Source organism: Aedes albopictus, chromosome 3, assembly GCF_035046485.1.
Source record: "Aedes albopictus strain Foshan chromosome 3, AalbF5, whole genome shotgun sequence".
Taxonomy (NCBI): domain Eukaryota; kingdom Metazoa; phylum Arthropoda; class Insecta; order Diptera; family Culicidae; genus Aedes; species Aedes albopictus.
In genome coordinates, this window is record NC_085138.1 from 446,237,835 (window position 1) to 446,255,570 (window position 17,736).

The window sequence follows — 17,736 nt, forward strand, 5'->3', positions numbered from 1 at the left end:
TTACTGTGAAGTTTATTCCGAAAGTGGGTCGCGCGTCGTATGAAGAAGCAAAAAGCTTCAGACCTATCAGTTTGACTCTTTTTTCTTCTGAAATGCTTAGAACGCATTGTGGATCATCACATCCGTGATGTTTATCTGGCCAATGTGCCTCTTCATGTGAACCAACATGCTTACCAATCTGGAAAGTCCACTGTGACTCTTTTACACAAAGTTGTTTACGATATCGAGAAGGCATTCGCTCAAAAGCAATCCTACTTGGGTGTTTTCTTAGATATCGAGGGTGCCTTTGACAACGTGCCTTTCGATGCCATATTGGAAGCCGCACGGGGTCATGGTATATCTCCAATGATTTCCAATTGGATTCACCAAATGCTCAAAAACCGACATCTCTTCTCGACATTGCGTCAAGCGGCGATTAGGAAATTGAGTGTTTGTGGATGCCCCCAAAGGGGAGTCTTATCACCACTTTTATGGAATCTCGTAGCAGATACGCTATTGAGGCAACTCAATAATAGCGGTTTTCATACTTATGGTTTTGCCGACGACTACCTAACATTGTTAGTCGGTATGTGCATCAGCACCCTTTTCGACCTGATGCAAAACGCTCTTCAGGTAGTTGAGGGTTGGTGTCGCCAATATGGCCTATCGGTAAATCCGAGTAAAACATCTATTGTTCTTTTCACGGAAAAGCGAAACCGTAATGGTGTTCGAACTTTACGTCTCTTTGATTCTGAAATCAATGTGACTGAACAGGTAAAGTACGTTGGAGTCATTCTTGATTCCAAGCTTTCCTGGACACCTCATGTTGAGTTCAGAATCAAGAAAGCTTGTATGGCCTTCGGGCAATGCCGGCGAACCTTTGGTACAACTTGGGGTCTAAAACCCAAGTATATCAAATGGATCTACACAACTGTTGTTCGGCCAATATTGGCCTATGGATGTCTTGTGTGGTGGCAAAAGGGCGAAGTGAGAACGGTCCAATCAAAGTTAGGCCATCTCCAAAGGATGTGCTTAATGGCGATGTCTGGAGCGTTCTCTTCAACTCCCACGGCAGCGCTCGAAGTTCTCTTTGACGTTGTCCCACTACACATTCATCTCAAACAAGAAGCACTTTCTTGCACTTACCGTCTATGGGTACTCGGTTTACTAGAGGAAACTCCTGTGAACCGCAGTTCAACACACACCTCGTTGTTTCCACTTTTGGTGAATTGGGACAAAGTTGTCCTTGCTCCAAGTGATCTTACAATTGCTTGTAATTTTCCATATAGGACATTTTCCACGAAATTCCCTTCCCGGGAAGAGTGGACATCTGGTTATCTGGAGAGAAGTATTTCAGACGGCATTGTATGTTACACTGATGGCTCCCTTCTAGAAGGTCGAGCAGGTGCTGGTGTTTATTCTCGTGAGCTAAGGCTGTATCAGTCTTATTCACTTGGCAGACACTGCACCGTTTTTCAGGCCGAAATCTTTGCTCTTATGTGCGGAGTGCAATCAGCACTTCAGCAGCACGTAATGGGCAAAGTAATATACTTCTGTTCAGATAGCCAGGCTGCTATTAAAGCACTTGCTTCGGCCAACTCCAGGTCGAAGATAGTTATCGCTTGTCGAACTCAAATTGAGGAGCTGAATTCAGCAAACGCTGTTCACCTTGTATGGGTACCTGGCCATTCTTCCATCGCTGGAAATGAATTGGCTGATGAGTTAGCTCGCACTGGAGCATCACATGACTTCATTGGCCCTGAGCCAGCTATTCCGGTATCCAAGTGTTGGGTGAAGCTTCAGATTGACACCTGGGCTGCCACTCAGCACAAACAATACTGGAATAGTTTGGAGTCATGTCGTCAAACAAAATTGTATTGTACTGAGCCATCTCTAGGGGTGGCAAAGTATCTAACAAATCTGTCAAAGCAGAATTGCAGCATGCTGGTCAAAGCATTGACTGGCCACTGCCGACTCAGTTATCACATGGCGAATATTCAGCAAGCTGATTCATTTGCATGTGATAGCTGTGAATCCGATTATGGAACTTCGTATCATTTAATATGTAACTGTCCAGCTTTTGCGCAATTGCGTTTCCGAGTACTCGGGAAACACTTATTAAGTGAAACTGACTTCAGAAACCTGAATCTTCAGGACGTTCTGTTGTTCTTGACCCGCTGTGGTAAAGAGCTATAGGCTCTCTTTACGCTTTATGCATTATCACAGTGCCCTTCTCAGGGCGCTGTTCGAACCCATTGTGGCACGCTTATGCGTTATTACAGTGTCCTTTTCAGGACGCTATGTGAACCCATTGTGGTACGCTTTTGCGAGTATGACGATCCTATTCCCTTACCTGTCCTTTCCCATCTCCTATCCTTTTTCCTTCCCTTCTCCGTCAGGTAAATGATGAATAGGCTCGTGTTCATGGCGATGGCACAAATTTCCCAAATGGAGGAGAACGTGCCTCTAGAGCCGACCTACTGATACCTGATACCTGATGCCTGGTATTTTTTTGGTACCAAACAAAGCTTTAACAACAGTTTGGGAGTCATTTGTAGTCTCAAAAATGGCTAAATTTGACCGCTTGAAGAAAATTAGCTTAAACTTATTGTCAAATTATAGATTTGGTAAATATTTTAAGAAATAATCAAATTATGAGTTGACATAAGCTGAACTACGCAGTTTATATTATGGGTTAAGCCCTAATCCACTCTAAAATCTCTTTTCCGGCTTTTTGTCGAAGTCAAAAGAAGAAAAGTACCCTAAACGGGCAGTGGCAAGAATATAGAGGCTTGCATCAAAAACATAACCTCATCGAATTCTCATACGATTTGTAAACATTGCCCTCAAATTTTTTTTGAGGGCAAGGACGGCTTTATGGACCGACGCCGAAGGAAAGAAAGAAAAGGAGACAGTGATGACGTCAGCGTGCAAGCGCTCATTGCCACCAGCGCTGGTGGCCTAAACGGGCAGTGGCAACTATATTGCCACTCAAATTTTTGAGAGTTTCTTTCAAACAATAATTGATGTATATAATTATTTCCATAATAGTATGCGTTGACAACTCTTCTAGTTTTCTCGGCCTTATAAAGGGTTAAGCAAATCAGGTTTTTGCGAACACTATAAGCAGCCCGAAAATTTTTTGCTCGGGCACTGCCGTCGCCTGACGTCGACCCAAACGTCGCGACCACGTGGGCGGGTTGCCGTGGCAACGAAACGAACCGCATCGCAGCAAGCGGTTCCTAATTTGAATTTTTGCTGCAGAAAGGGAGATTTTCTTGCGCAAGCAGGATGCGCCGTTCGATTGTTAAAATAATACATAATTTTCTAAAAGCGTTTGTGTTAAATTAGATTATTAAATTAAATTAGTTTAAATTCAAATGCGTGGTTTGTAAATGATTTCTGAAGTGGTTTCGGCGACGGAAGAGTAAGTTTGATGCTGTCGTTGATTAGTGGTTTGTCGTAAGGAGTGTATCGGAAATTAACTATAAACATTCAGGATGCTCTATCTCGAAGCATGTTTGGTCTTATCATTTCAGTTCTTCTATCAAATCTTCACAATACAGTCAAGTTTAGAACAGCCTGAAAAAATTTGAAAAATGTTTAGCATTATTGAAAATATTGTAGAATGAATACATCTCACAAATTAAAGTTTTGGACAAATTGTTCTTTTTTAAAGATTTTTCAGCGTTTCAATAACCTGTAGCGAATAAAACTTGTACGGCGAAAAATCCAAAAAATATTAAATATTGTTAGCAGTTATGTACACATAACATATCACCGAACACCAACCTAAAAAAAAAATATTTATGATCGAAAAACCCTCAGCATTTAAAAAATGGCCTATCCTAAAATAACAATAATTTTTTGTCGAACTTTGACAGTCTGTTTTAAATATCTTCAAAGGTTATACAATTCCGCTCTCTACTAAAGCTGCCTCGTCATTAAGTTTAAAAACATTCCCAATTAAAAAAGAATTGAATTATCAATTTGATGTATTTTTTATTTGCGTAATCGTGCTTTGAATGAGCATAAAAAAATGGGGTCCCTGAAAAATGACCTTTTTTCATTTTTAAGAATTGCGCTAAAATGGAGTCAAATTTTTTCTTGAAAATAATTTTTTATCTATATTATGAGCAATCTGGGAAAGAATATATTTGTGCTAAAAAATTTAAAAAAATTAAAAAAAAAAACAATTTTTTCCGCAATTTCAAATTTTTAAGAGGTGTCCAAAATTTCAAGATCATGCGTTTAAACTTTGAGATTGATGTCCATGTAAAATAATTATTTTTACAAAAGCAAAAGTGCCATTCCATTTTCTGAGGATTTATATAGTACCTCCAAAAATAAAATTATTTATAACTCGAATAAATGATTTTTTAGGATGTTTTGAACATATATAGTTAATTTCCGATACACTCCTTAATTGCGTGACTGTGGAGCTAAGCGGTTAGGAACATGAAGGAAGCCAAAACTGGTGCTTCCTTCCAACACGCTACCAGAAATTACACAATCTGTGTGGTACTAATACCCCTCGGAAGGAGATGTTAATCGTGTATCCGGACGTTTGCCATAAAACCCGAACACGATTCGGCTTACCGTCCATCAACTCGACCGCCAAGTTGATGGCAGAGCCGACAACCAACCACGAGGCATCAGCACGAGCAACTCTCGGCCTCTTCGTTACCGGACCATCAACCCAACTAACATTTTCAGCGCTATAAGCTTCAGTCATTTGCTTTCTGTTGTGTAACCATCGAATAAAAGCAGTCAACGCTGAATAAAAGAAAAGCAAGTCAAATATAAATCATAAGCTAATACACGACTGCAAAACAAGCACCATACAGCTACCAAACTCGGTTTTCAGAAATCCATTGCTTGTCACTGGGGCTGCCTTTACTTCACTCTATTCCAACTCCGGGAGATTTCCCGGAAGATGTGCAAACTTGAACAAATCGAATAGGAGTCCCCACTAACAAAACAGCTGCTACTATACAGTACAATTCGATATACTGACAAATCCCCAAACCAGCAGCGCTTTAAAGGCCGTTATGCGATTTCATTACAGCTAGAAGCTGTAATAAAGAAACTGTTGGTTTACCAATACGGCTTGTCGGACGTAAACAATATTGTAAAAAAAAAACTTTACGCGGGATATATCGCTACTACACAATTTTTTTACAGCTATCCATCTCTGTGCTGTGAAATTATTTGGATTGCTTTTATTGCACTTTAATTCAATGCCGGAAGATTTGCCGGAAGATGTGCAAATCGAGTAAGAGTCCCAGCCACTACAACAGCTGCTTTTATACAGTACGTTTTGTAATGTTGCCAAAACACAAGACAGCAGCGCTTCGTAGCCGTTTAAAGAACACTCTTTCAGCTAGAAGCTGTGAAGAAGAATCTGTTGGCGCAACCACACAGCTTGATCAATGTAAACATTATTGCGTTTGACGTTTCACAAGCTTTTGCAGCAAGATGAAGTTGGGTAAGGTTTCTTGTGGCAAAATTATGAAGCCTTGTCTGGAGTAAATCAAAACGGGCTATTTTCTATGCTATTTATATATAGCAGTGTGCCAACGAGGACATCATCGGGACCAGTGGATACGGAGATCGGGAGTTCGATTCCAAGTAGCGGCAAGTACTTTAATTATTCAATTTTAAAAGTCATAAATTCCAGTTCCACATGTAGTGCGTCACGGTATCCATAACCTAATTATATTTAACCGTTTAATTTGGGGATGCCGTATAACTATTACTTAACAACTGCGAAAAGGCTGAAAAAGCGCCTTCTCAAGATGTTATTCAGTTAGTGGTTATAGGAGCCGAGAAAAGAGCTATGACTTCGTGGCATAACAGCTGCTCGCACAGCATATACATGTGGATTAAGTTCGCCAGATTCATTGGTATAGTGCTTGCATAGAAGCTTCCGTACATATGTACTACACAGTAACTCAGCATCAAGCCGTATTGAGGACGCTTTGTTGACGTTTACATTCACAATAAATGTTAGTTGGGAAGGCGTGTGGACGCATTGTGTAAGTTGCTGCGCGTTTCCCCAAACCCGTCAAACGGCCGTAAGCCAAATCGGCACACAATCGTCCCGCGAGTAAGCACTCTGACGGTTTTTGATTGCCAGCGAAACTTCTGGAACATTTGGTCCTTCCGTCCCGCAGGTGAGCCCTCTGAGACGATTCGATTCTAGCGAACCTCTAAAACATATGTTAGGTGCTGTCCCTGGAGGAATTCCTGGAGGATTCCCTGAAACAATTCCTGGAAGAATTACTAGAGGACTTCTGGTAGGAAACCCTTGGAGAAATATCTGAAGAAATTTCGAGACAAATTCTGAGAGCAATTTCTAGAGGATGTCCGGAAGGAGTTCTAGGAGGAATTTCTGGAGGAATCATTGGAGCAAGATATACGGAGGAATCCCTGGAAAATATCTGGGGTAATTTTTGGGGGAATTCTTGGTGGAATTCCTGGAGGAGTCGTTGGTGAAATTCTTGGATAAAATCCTGGAGAAATGCCGGGAGGAACTACTGGAGGACCTTCAGGAAGAACTCCTGGAGGAATATCTGGAATAATTCCTGGATAAATTCTGGAAATAATTCATGGTGGAATTTTTGAAGGAATACCTGGAGAAATTCCTGGAAAAAATGCCGTAGTAATTTCTAAAGGAATTCATAGAGGAAAAAAAGAAAATTGAAGGAATTTTTGGTGGAATTATTGAAGGTATTCTTGGAGGAGTCCCTGAATGAAATTTTAGAGGAATTCCTATAGAACTCTTGGAGGAATGCTTGAAGGTATTCGTAAAGAAATTCCGAGAGCAATGCCTAGCGGAATTCCTGAAGGAATGCCTGGAGAAACCGCTGGAGACATGCCAATAGGAATTACTGGAGGATTGTCTAGAGAAATTGGCTTCTTTAGTGGTGTTGAGATAATTTCATATTCGGAATCTGCATGCCAAACTGAGCCGAAATCCAAATTTTCATGAATTTTGGTGCCCGGGAACCTATTTAAAAATCACATTGAAGTTTGTATGGGAGCGATTTGTCGAATCACCCCTCGTCGCATTTTGTACTGGGCGGAGCTGTCAAGCAGTTGCCCAGCTGTCAAAAGGTGATTTTGAAAAATTTCTTCGAAATTGATTTTAGGTACTAAAATTAAGTCCTAAAAATCTGAAAAAAAATCATAGTGGTTCAGAAAAAGATGCTCTTTCGTATAAAACCAAAAAATCAATACATTTATCTTAATTTAAAAACCCAATTCCTTGAGAAATCTCTAGAGTAATTCTTGGAGGAATCTCTCAATAAATTACATGTGGAACCCCTGGAGAAATCCCTAGAGAAAATCTCTGGAGGATTTCCTTGAAGAATCACTGGAGCACTTTTAGGTGGAATCCCGGGAGGAATCTTTAGAAGAATTCTGTAACGGTTCGTAGTACCCCCTCAGCAGATTATTGAGAGTTTGTCGCGGCCTAGTGTAGTTTCGTCTGTTTGTTTATTCAAAATTCAGGAAAGTGTTTGTGTTGTTTGTTTCCACTCTTTGTGTTTGCTGGTCACCCGAAAAGGACACAGCCATATATAGCAGCTATAGCTGCTACCATACCCGTCAACATTAGCCACCAGATGACTCTGCCTTACCTGAAACGTGGCTGTAGATGGTGGTAGCGAGAGGAGGCCATCAGGATCTAGGAGATCCTCAATTAACCAAAGAAACGGTCATTTGCCCAAGTTATCGACACTAGTGAAGTCCGTTGTGAAGTGTCCAATGTGTGCCTATTGTGTATGTGATGGATTCCAAGGACACAGGTAATCTAGAATCAAGATGATTCCATTAACCATATAATACCTGGAATCCCCCCCCCCCCCCTCACACAGAACCCCGAGGTTTTACTATAAACCGTGGTTTCACCACAAAGTGAATCCTAACCTCAAAACGGGTCACCTTCCACCGTGGCTACATCCGGCAAAGGCTTGGGCAGATGATGATCCGGCCACTCGCTACACCAGGTCGAGGACCACCCTAAGAGCTGTCCTCCAGTGGTCGCAGATACCTAGATTCGATCGGGCGAAAAAGGTCGCATCGAACGGGAAGAAGAAGGACGAGGAAGGAGAGAATCAGTGGATGAGGATAACAGGAGAATGGAGCCCCGAAGAAGGAAGAAGAAGGTCAGATTAGTATTATGAAAGTGGTGAGATAAATAAACAGGAGTGTGAAAAAGGCAGCTCAAGTGTTTTCCTGAATCTGCGAAATAGCGAGAATAAGCGTGCCGACCCTTGAGATGTGAGGTCTATACAGAGTCTCGCTAGCCGCTGGGAAGGGTCACCTCCTGTAACCCTCTCCTCAAGTCAACGATAGCTGTGTTCTAACCGCCATTAGTTACAATTCCTTGAGGTATCTCTAGAGGAATAACTGGAGGAATTTCTAAAGCAATTTCTAAAAAAAATCTTAGACGAATTCCAGGACAAATCCCTGTATAATTTTTCAAAAGAATTCCTACAGGAATTCCCAAAGGAATACTGGAAAAAATCCTGGATGAATTCCCGGAAGAATCCCAGAAAGAATTTCTGAAAGAAAAAAATCCAGGAGGAAGCACTAAAAAATCGCTGAAATTCCTGAGGATATCCCGAAGGATTCTTAAAAAGAGTACGCAGAGCAAGTTTTGGAGGAATCCCTGTAGCAGTTCCTGAAGAAATGCCTGGAGGAGTTCTTGAAGAAACCCCAGGAAGAATCTCGGAAGTGTAGTGTATAGAATAAGTAATAAGTTAAAATAAGATTATTAGAATGTTTTTATAATCTGATAAATAAATATTCTCGCATATGGTTTAAATCGAGCAAAAAAATAGATCATAAGAAATAATAGAATTAAGCATTTGAACCCACTGTGTCACGATTAGAACGGAGACAGCGCCAAAGAAATCTGAACGACATCATGTTATCGATGTTATCCATCACAAACGGAACACGTCTGTGTCGGGCATAAATATGCCTGCTTGGACCACATTGAATCAGTTGACAGATGCGAGGCAAATCGCATAAGGAGCAGCAGCGGACAAGAAGCAGCAGACCAGGAGCAGCGGAACCATCTCCGTTCCGGCAGCGGGTAAGCGGGTGGCACCGCCCTCTGCTAGCCTGAGCGTCGAGGAGCAGTGGAGCCAGCCGGAATCTCCGCTCCGGCAGCGAGTAAGCATCCCTAGAAGAGTTCTTGGAGACAATTTCAAAATAATTCCTAAAGCTGTTCCGGAAAGAATCACAGAAGGAATTCCCGGGAGAATCGCTGGAGGAATTATTGCAGTAATTTCTAAAGAAACCCCATAAGGAATCCCGGAAGCGCAATTTCTTAGGGAATCTTAGGGAATCAATAGCGAATCTAAGGAGAGCTTTCTTAGCGAATTTCTGTAAGAAAATCTGAAGAAATCCATGTCTGCAGTAATTTCTGGATGAATTATTGAAGGAGTACTAGGATGGACTAAAGGATATTTGTACAAATTTTTTGAGCAATTCCTGGAATAATTTTTGAATAATCTCCAGTAAAATTTTCTGAAAGAATTTCAGGACGACATTCCTGCAGAAATACTTCGAATAATTCCAGACGGAACTACTGGAGCACTACTGACAGAGGTTCGTCACAGTTCGCTACGGTACCTGTTTGCGCTTGCTGCCAAATAAAACCTGCTTGACGGAAACTTGAACAGAAGTCCACAAGTCCACTAGCTGCGCCCTGTGTCTTTATTACAAGTTCAACGGTGGCAAGAAACTTAATTATGTATTTACTTGCTACAATCTTCGTAGACGATCTGATGAAGTTTACCAACGATGAAGACATGAAGGACGAGATTAAGACCAAGCTGAGCAGCATTTTTCGCATGGAGAAACACGGATTAACAAAGATACCGTTTGGCATAAACTTTTGGCATAATGGCCATTTGGCGTAATACAAAGAACAGGTTTCTTTCTTTGTGCAGTTGTGTAAAAAGTAGTTGAAGGTCAATTATTTTAAAATTTGCCCAACACAATTTGAAATCGGACACAAATTGGTGTAGATATGGGCTTAAAATGTAACACATTTTAAAGAGGGTGACCATATTACATATGATTAAAGATATGTACCCCATCAGGCGGGATAGTAACACCTTCTTCCTTGTACACAATTCAATTTAACAACGAACGAAAGGTAATGATTGATGATGTATAATGAGTGCAATTTACTTTAAAACCAACTCTCAAGAAAATCACTCTCCTAGTCTTAAATCTTGATAAATTCATCACCAGTTCATCATAATAATACCACTTGAAGTTCTTCTAATGACAAGATACACTAATCATCAATATGATTCTAAGTATGTAGTAGTAACTTCTTTTTTCCACGTAACACTGATATGATCCATTAACCAGCATCTACATAAATATGTATCATTTTATCTTACATTTAAAACACAATTGAAAATAGTGACTATGTGTATGTACTCTTGATATAGATCACATTGACGTTTACCACTCTTCGTTTCTGGTTTCTTTTGGCAGATTTCAAGTACGACTAACTAACCACCTTCCCAGCTATCTTCTTCCCGAACAAAATGAGATTTCTTTTGTGCTCCAACAAATTTTACCTCGATGAACGCCCCACCATCTCTAATGCCTGTGGAGCATTCTTACCCGGCGTCGCATCTCAGTAGGCGACCCATTGGTCGCCTTACTGATAAAACTCGCCAACTCGGATGGGTCACGATCGAGCCCGAATCCACCGTACGAGTCCACGAGTCCACCGACGGCCGTCGAAACAGTTGCCTTGGATATGGAGAGCCATTCTTGGTTGACGATGGTAGAGCAGTGCTCGGTCGCACTAGGGCCGGAACGGATTGACGGCGCAGGAGGGGCGGGGGTGCTGGCTTTATCGGATCGGGCTCTTCTGTGCCCCGACAGGTGAAGTTGTTGAAAGGTGGAAGGGGGAAATTGGACTCATCAATCGATCGATTCATGGACATCGATGGTTGTGAGTAATGATGTTTCATCATGCGGAATTGCTTCTGTTTCTCACGGATGAGCGCCTGATAGTTTTGAAGCGACAGACGTCTAATGTTATCTTGTCTCGGGTTGGCTCTGATATGCTTGGTGATATCTACGCCCGCAGCAATCAGCAGTATTATGAGCACTGATAAGAACACGTACACCGACGAGTTTTGCTTGGGCTCTTGTTGACGCGTGTTGTTAATGGTCGCCTTCTGATGCGTTCCTCCTACAGGTTGTTCATACCCCTTCCCGTCAATGACCTTCGACACATAGTCTCTCTCCTTGGAAAAGCAAAACACTTCCATATCTTTGCATTCGTCTGGAAATTCCTTCATACGTTCCAACACCAAATTCTGATGCGTCATTTCGCCTCCGCAATTATCCTTACCGATTCTACCACTCAACCAGAAATCCTCGTCCTCCTCCTGCACCATCTCCACAATACGGTTCTTCATAACCTGTGGCATCGGATGCTTCACCGGAATGTTGCCTCGAGTTTTTCCCCTAACAAAGGCCTCACGTTCGCGAGCCTGGTGGATTTTGTTCTTGTAGAAGTTGACCACCACCATGAACAAAATGAAGGTCACACAGGAGTACAGGTGCTTGTAGCCGGACGACATCTCGGTTCCTCGGTTCGTTGTCACCTGTTCACAACACACTGTTTCAAATGGCTTATCTGTCTCTTCTACAGCGATAATCGATGTTCATGAACTTGAAAGACTGGTCTTTGTAGTTTCGGCAATGCAAAATGTTCACTGAGGAAAAATCGATATCACATTCCGCAGATTGATAAGCTTGCAGAGCGAATGGCAATCGAGTCAGTCACTAACGCGATACCGTTGAGTAGGAGAGCACTTGTGACAATGACACCACCGATCCACATCCAGTTGATGCAATTTTAATACGCTCTAGAATTCTTCTTCTAATAATGGATGGAAAATGTGACGATGATAACCTTCCTCGCCCGCCTCGCCAGGAGGTTGTAATGGTGGGAAACGTGAGAAGGATAATCGCCGTCGAACAGGTGTTTGGCGTTCTGTTTTTGTTATGACTAGGACAGAATATGATATGGTGGTAATGGGTTTGTGTGCATGTGGTTGATCAGGAAGCATGCGCGAGGTTTGTGGGTATCCTTCGAGAGGCAGGGTTGAAGTGTTCGCACTCAAAGGGAAATTACTATTCGATTCTTTTTGGATATTCGCCAATGCCGGCCGCAGTTACCACTCCGTTATAACAAGAACAGATTTAGGTTGACACCAGGAGGACAACAGATACTACTTGGGTTAAGTTGTATCCTACTTATATGTACAAGTACCAGGGATGCCACATATACAGATTTTTCTGTAATCATGCAGATTTTCTCGCAGCTTTTCATACAGAATTCTGTATACCAATAATTACAGATTTTTGGAAATTATACAGATTATACAGATTTTTTTGAAACTTACAGAATTTCAAACAGATTTTCCGCGAAATCTTACAGATTTCATACAGATTTTTGGCAAAACATGGTGATACAGATTATAAAGATTTTCGGAAGGCAAAATACAGATTTGAATGTGGCAACACTTTTCAAAGAAGCTGAGCCTCAAAAAACACAGTAGGCAGGCAGTACGAGGTTTGCCGGGACAGCTATTTTTTTATAAATATGTTATCCTCAAAGATACTTTCTGATGCATAATTAACTTCTTACTTCCTAATACATCAACGCGAATCTAAAACTCAATAGACTGTAAGAGAACAAAAATTTGCTCTGTCTATGTCCTCAAGTTTGAACAAAAGCACGAAAGAAACTTCTTGTTTAGTACACTTTTTTTAACAGTTTATTCAATGTATTTCTTACATTACATTCGAAAATCCATTTACGTTACACTGCTGAGAATAAAGCAGTTAAGAAAAAAGCAATAATTTCCCTCATACAAATTCTTAATTCGTGGAAGTACAGAGGACTTCACGGCTCAAATTTAAACAAGTAACACGTAATCATTACCTTCCCATCATGAAATTGATCTGCATTTGGACACAGTCGGTGCCGGTTGTTTTAACAAAGAATAGGAGCATCAGTACTTGTCAAGTACTGACAGACTTTCCAAAGGGGGAAGGGTTCTCACACTATGCTAAGAACCTTCACCGGCCCCATGCCCCCTGCATACAAAATTTAACGCCGATCGGTTCAGTCGTTTCCGAATGCATAAGGGACAGACAGACAGAGAGACAGACAGACAGACAGACAGACAGACAGACAGACAGACAGACAGACAGACAGACAGACAGACAGACAGACAGACAGACAGACAGACAGACAGACAGACAGACAGACAGACAGACAGACAGACAGACAGACAGACAGACAGACAGACAGACAGACAGACAGACAGACAGACAGACAGACAGACAGACAGACAGACAGACAGACAGACAGACAGACAGACAGACAGACAGACAGACAGACAGACAGACAGACAGACAGACAGACAGACAGACAGACAGACAGACAGACAGACAGACAGACAGACAGACAGACAGACAGACAGACAGACAGACAGACAGACAGACAGACAGACAGACAGACAGACAGACAGACAGACAGACAGACAGACAGACAGACAGACAGACAGACAGACAGACAGACAGACAGACAGACAGACAGACAGACAGACAGACAGACAGACAGACAGACAGACAGACAGACAGACAGACAGACAGACAGACAGACAGACAGACAGACAGACAGACAGACAGACAGACAGACAGACAGACAGACAGACAGACAGACAGACAGACAGACAGACAGACAGACAGACAGACAGACAGACAGACACAAATTCATTTTTATATATATCTATAGATATATGGTAGACCTTTAACAATCATAAATTACATAGGGTTTTTATTTAATTCTCGTCATATTAAGCGCCAAACAATCATGACAGAGTGTATTCTTGCTCCTCGGCTAATGCCTTATGACCAAATTATCACCAAATACTGATTAATACATAATATTTCATATCACGTTGGAAGGTTGTAAAATAACTCTTATTATTTAGTAAATAATAAGATTAAATAATTAATTGTCCCTCGATTTATATTTCCTTCACCCCTTCTACGTGGCACTATGGTGCGTGAGATGGTCAAAAATTATGATTCGACCGCAGTTGGGTATTCGAAAAGTCGGGCGAATATTCACAGTCCACATCTTTTTGCTTCCATCTAAAGAAATAAGATAAGTTGGAATATCTGTAATGATTGACTATTATTCGTCTGACGTGACGGAAATTAGTGCTTATGACGAAGTAAATTTTTACCCTATTGCAGATTTCACTCCAAATTGGACTGACACACTATGTTTGATATGTCTAAAAAGTGTGATAAAAGTGCACATTTGATTTAGGGTACAAAGAATAAGTGCACCGAAGGCCCCAACTCGATCCGACGTGCTCCTGCGCTTCCATTATTGGCAAAATTGGGGAGCGAATCGGACTGGACTTGAAATTATCAATTTTCTGATTATTAATTTAACGTCTTCATTTCTTGGTGTTAGAATATAAACTGAAAAATTCAAATTGAAAATTTGAAAGCATGGACTGCTTTGATTGTCGATGGCGTGCTGCGTTGCATTTACTCGACACTCCTTAAGGTTGAAGAATTCGTCATTGATATCATCCTCATCATTGAAATTTGGAAAGCAGTTTTCTCGTACAAAACATAAATGTTCGTTATGAAAATGTATTCACTGTATTCCAGATGATGAATGGAATACAATGAATACATTTTCATTATAAACATTTATGTTTTGAAAGAGAAAACTGCTTTTCAAATTTCAATGATGACGATGGTATCATGGCAATGACGAATCCTTCAACTTTAACGCTCCTGCAATAGACCACACTGCTGTAGAAGTATTTCCAAACGTAGTCTCGCTGTTGGCTTTGTCAGAAGATCAACTGCCTTTGTCTCGCTTGGACTGGACAGTACACGTTCTGAGCAACGCCTTTTGTCTTCAAGTCCTTGGCGTAATGGAATTTCGTCGAAATGTGTTTCGTACGGTTACTGAACTTTTCTGCGTCCAACATCTTCAAAGACCTCTGGTTGTCTTTATATAATAATATCTTCGTTTTCTCACATAGATCCTCCAACAGTATTTGCAGCCAAACCGCTTGCTGGGATGCTTCGGAAAGGGCTACAAACTCCGCTTCTGCTGTGGACAAGGAGACACAGGTTTGCTTCCTGCAAGCCCACGAAAGCGTACATTCACAACACTGGAACACGCACCCGTTGTTGGATTTTCGATCTGTACGGCATTCCGACCAATCAGCATCGGCGAAACCAAGCAGACCAGATGAATCACCGCTGCTGCTAGGTCGAAGCTTCATGTCTGCCGTCGCCTTCAAGTAGCGAACCGTTCGCTTCAGTGCGTCCCAGTCACGTTGGGTAGGGCAACTCACCTTTCGATTGCCGCTGCAATGTCAGGTCTGCTGTTGGCTGCAATGTACAACAACTCCCAAACTACCTTCTAGTACTCCAAAGTGTTTGAAAGCAGGATGCTGTCCTCTTCTACACTCAGGCAAATGAACCTAAGATTATCATGAGGTCTAACTTATGAAAAGGCCTTTAAACAATTCATAACGGCTAGAACGATTTTCATAAGGTCGGTCTATGCCGCAAAATCGACTCACAGTTTGGCTTTTATACACATTTAGCAACACGATATTCTCAAGCGTCGATAGCCGCGTGGGTTGGGCACGAGCTCTGTGATCTCGACGTTCATGGATCGATTCCAGTCAGCATCATTTTGTGATTTTTCTGCTCTTTTCATAAGTTTCTCTTATGTAATTAGGTCATAATAAGCATGTTCAATTTTCATAAAGTATTCTTATGGCATCCATACTTTACAGTTATGGCTAAATTTCATAAGGTATTTTGATGAATTTCGGTAGTTTACTTCGCTGAGTGTATGTTGCAGTATCCAGGATCGATAGGCACGCATGACGCATGAAGCATATGACGCATCCTGAAGACCGGCAGATTGAACAACACTCTCGATATACTTCTGCTGGCTGATAAAGAAGTCTCCAGTTTGGTCTCGATCAACTTCGATGCCCAAGTAGGTAAAGCTTGATATCGCCGAGACTGGTGATCTTGAAATTCTTCTGCAGTACCAGCTTCAATGCACCTACGATGCGCTCACGGCTGTACTACTTGGTGTTAGAATATAAACTGAAAAATTCAAATTGAAAATTCGAAAACATGGACTGCTTCGATTGTAGATGGCTTGCTGCATTGCATTCACTCGACAGCCATCACACTTTGAAGGTGTATGTACTGTACACACTATTTGTGTTACGGTGTCAAGGTTGGGGCAGCAGGGACGGATGTCCTGGGGCCTGACGCACCCCCCCGTGTCAAGGTGTGTAGCAGGCACGGTTTCTTTTGGTGCAACTCAGAGTCGGTTCTGGTTTCCAGTGGCCGAGTATGAGATGCTGTATTGTGTCAGCTACACTCCCCTTCTTCGAATCAGGTGGAAGCCTAAGATTCTTTACTAAGCGAACTATATCCACACACCAGTGTGGACTTACCTTACTTACTTACATTTAGCATTGTGGCATACGGATTGCTCATGCGGAGTAAGCCTAGGCGTGGAGGCTGGGCTCTGCTGGGCCTCTTCAGAAATTCCACACATCCGAAAGCAACTCTGTACAAGCGATACGGCACCGCCCAGCTAGGAATGCCTCGGGTACATCAGGAATGACGCCAGTAAGACCATGGTATCACGGTCATGTTCTGCAACTGGCAACTGAGATGGTTCACGCTTGGGTTACTATTCACAAGTGAGCTGGTAGCGACGGAATTCTATCCTCTTAGTAAGGTCGACTGACAATGATTTGGAACGGCGGATGGGCTAATGTTGGCGCTGTCTTCCGTCCAATGAAACCGTGACGTGGCCTTAAAGTACGTTCCTGACCTGTGCTCAGCTTAGACAACTAGAAGTAAGTTTACATGAACACTCCTGATTCGCGCTGATCCGACTCTAAGCTCAGACCCCTTAAAGGCCTGTGCCAACCCTCGGTTGGCTTCCCTGCTTGCATAGATAACCACCAAGATCATTGGCGACTACCTCATTGACAATGAGGGATAACGTATCTAAGAGGGATCCACCAAAAGTGACTACTAATCCATAAACCAGAGTGGAGAGGTAGAGGGAACGGCGTTGAACCCGTTCGCGAAATGAAGATTGGCGAGATCGCCAATAGGAGGGGCTGGTGTACCCACCAGCGAGAAAAACCTAAAACAACCCTACAAACAAAAGTAGCAGCTTATGGAGCTAACGTTCTTGGGAGACAGCTTTCCTAAGCTCTTATACAGTAAAAATGTTAGTTGGGAGGGCCTGCTAAAGCTCCGCAAATCGCTGGCTTTGGCCAACGATCTCCTAGTCGAAGAGCGGAGTACGGCTGACGCGAGCAGGGAAGAGCGGTCCACTCAAACGGCAGCTTCTTTGCTGGGAACGCGACGATGGCGCATGAGGCCATGCAGCTCGCCACAGCCGTAGCGGAGAGATCAAATCGCCCTACGACTCGAGCTGCATGGCCGAATCCTGCCGAGAAGACGCGGCCTACGGGGAATAAAAAGCATCCGACAGAGGCTGGCGGAAAGCCGAAGAGGAAGAAAGGGACGGCCAGCGCGATCAACTATAGGTTCCCACGTCGCTTGCGAAACGCGCAAGGGGTAAGCAAACCAAGACCCGAG